Here is a 2,808-nt window from a genome sequence, read left to right as displayed (position 1 = left end):
CATAACCTGCAGCGTATACAGCTCGTTCGGTCGAAAAGCCGCCGGCGTAGTATAGTAGTCGGCACCGCGTGTCTGAAATAAAAGGAGACTCCGTAAAATTTCTCGCAGAATGTTCCGGACAGTGTCATACGTTTCACGTCTCGTGTAAACTCGATTCAGCGTTTTGTGTCATCCAAATAACACTTGACGATTCCGGCCCTTAGTGGTCCAAGTACTCGGTTCATAAGCCGTTGGAACACTGCAGCCGCATTTGTAAGGCCGAAAATCATTCGTTCAAATTGACCAGTCTTGTCTGGAGTGATTAACGCTGTTTTCTTCTTGGCGTCTCCTGTCAGGGGTACTTGCAGGTAGCCCTGAGCCAGGTCTAGGACGCTGTAGAAGGTTGCTCCTGCAAGACCTTCGAATTGATCATCAATATTTGGAAGGGGATACTTCTCCTTCACAGTCTGAGCATTCAGTCTGCGATAGTCAACAACCAAGTGCTTTTCACCGTTCTTCTTGTCTACAACAAGCGCAGGGCTTGCATAATCAGAGTTTGTCTCGGTCACCAGACCAAGGTCCTTCCACTCTTTAAAGATTTTTCTAATGTGTCTCGCCCTTCGGCGTTTGTTCGATGTGGTCGCAATGCAACAGGGGTGCTACCCGGGACCTCAACAATGTCCATGTCCAACGCCGTCGTGCAACCCAATTCTGCCGCATTCATTGCGAAACATAGTCGGACTTCGTTCAAAACATCCACCAGATCTGAATGATGTGACTCCGTCACAGAGGGTCCCACGCACACCTCACAGCGCCGTATCGGCTGTTGCTCAGGAAGCATGCACACTTCCTTGCTCATGCTATTTCGCTTCTCTGCGTAATCCACGCTCGGGCCTCCAGCAAAAACTTCCAGTACCTCGAATGGTGTTGCTCTCCCAAGTGGCTGACCTTTCAGTATGACAGCTTCACGATCACCTATAGGCTGCATGGGAACCGTGACCTCGCCCAGCTTCATGTCAAGTAGAACATCTTGTCCACAATGCCTGTACACCACGGGGGTTGTGAGCCTTTGCTCAGCAGTCAGCGTAATCCAGTTCACAGTGTCTTTCTGTAAAACAGACTCCTCCCTAGCCTTCAGCCGAAGTCTTTGGTGGACTTCATCGTGCTCCAGGTGGGTGAACGGACAGTCATAGCGGTGCCAAAATCTCAAACAACCTCCTATTCTTGCATATGTGACATAAGGCAATTCAGTGAATGTCCTTCCGACTAACAGATCCACGGACTGGGCTTCATCTGGGACTACAAGTATGGGTATGTCCCTTGCCAAAACGCCGTCGATGACTAAATCCGCCTTGCATTTTCCAATGCTCTTTGTCGCGGGCACAGAGCTACTTCCGAAACTGTACAGGGCCGTTGCCTCAGGGTCAATTTCTGAGCAACATCGTGCTGCTGGAGATGCACGCAGGAGACAGCTAGAGCTGCCTCTGTCAATGAGTCCAATGAGGGTGAACCTTCCATTTAGTGTAACTTCTTTCAGTAATACGCTTGCGCTCTTGGCCTGCCATACTGGCTCACTCACCGCATTTGCTTCATTTCGCTGCGATACTTCCTTGCAGTGACGCTGTGTGTGATCCGTTCCGTTGCAGCGAAAACACTTCATTGGTCGTTTTGGTTGCGGACAGTCTCTCGCCATATGACCGAACTGGCTACAGTTATAGCACTTTCGCTTTCCTTTTTCATTTGACAGAAGGGGCCTCCGATCCTTGGTACTTCCCTCGTCGACTGATTTCCTTGCATGCAACGCACTAGCGTTCTGAGCACGTGCTTCGTCGCTCATGGGTCTACGCTCACGCGCTGAACCGAAAAACTCTTGCCTCTCACGCTCAATCCTCTCGAATTCTTGTATGTCGTGCAGGATATCATCGTCCTCTTCATGACTTTTTCCGAGCAGCATCGTGCTGAGTTGTTTCGAGCGTAGTCCTGTGATCACCTGTTCACGAGTGTCCCAGAAGTCCAAGTTCGCCTCTCTGCACAATCGCACCTTGGCGTGAAAATAATCCACTGAGCCTTCGCTGCGCTGTTGCACACGCTCTTGCATTTTCCGCCAGCGTTCAGCCGCACGTGCTTGGCTCACGAAGGTTCGCCGAAAACGCTCTTCAAAATCCTTCCAAGTTTCGATTTCGGATCTCCTCGAACGCAGCCAATCTCTCGCAGGTCCGGTCAAACGGGACTTCGCGGTCTCAAGCATGAAAGACTCAGGCCAACTGTGTAGCGTCGCCGTTGTACGAAGATTTTCAATCCAGTCGTTTGCTGAGGGTGCGTCCTCGCAGCCGTCAAAGGTCGTTATGTTGTTACTGAGGTCGCGCATTACCTGGAACGCAGGAATGCCACCCGGCGTCCCTGCTGACACGGGCTGCGGCGTCGCTGTCTGAGTGAAGCGTTCCAGTAGCGTCGTCACGGTACGGTCCTATTCCATGAGAACATTCAACAGTTCGCGCACAGAAATACCATCACACTGGTCGGCACTCATTGCCGAAAGAGGATCACGCAGATCAACGGCAGTCGCACCACTTTCGTTGTCGCCATCAGCTGAGACTCCCCTGGTCGGAATTTCGTCTTTGCTCTTCGCGTCGTTTGCGTCTCACAACTGCCGCTCAGTTCGCAAGGCTCGCTAGTATGACCTCATCCAGGAATTTTACTAAGCAATAAAGCATCGGCCGGGTACACAGATGCAGCATGTTGACTCGTTGAGTCGAGAAAAAGTGGAGTGTCCGCGTGATACTATGGATGACGTTTTAGAGAAACGCTTGGAGAAACGCGATGACTCTT

At 51.1% G+C, this 2,808-nt stretch overlaps 1 pseudogene; it reads right to left on the bottom strand.

The window, feature by feature from the left end:
- Positions 1-251: 251 nt before the first annotated feature.
- On the bottom strand, positions 252-2,588 carry LOC149370278 (uncharacterized; annotated as a pseudogene).
- Positions 2,589-2,808: the final 220 nt, after the last annotated feature.

Source organism: Amblyomma mixtum, chromosome 1 (assembly GCF_055824585.1).
Source record: "Amblyomma mixtum isolate Tamu chromosome 1, ASM5582458v1, whole genome shotgun sequence".
NCBI lineage: Eukaryota > Metazoa > Arthropoda > Arachnida > Ixodida > Ixodidae > Amblyomma > Amblyomma mixtum.
Note: the sequence above shows the minus strand (reverse complement) of the source record. Positions and strands in the feature narration are given on the sequence as shown.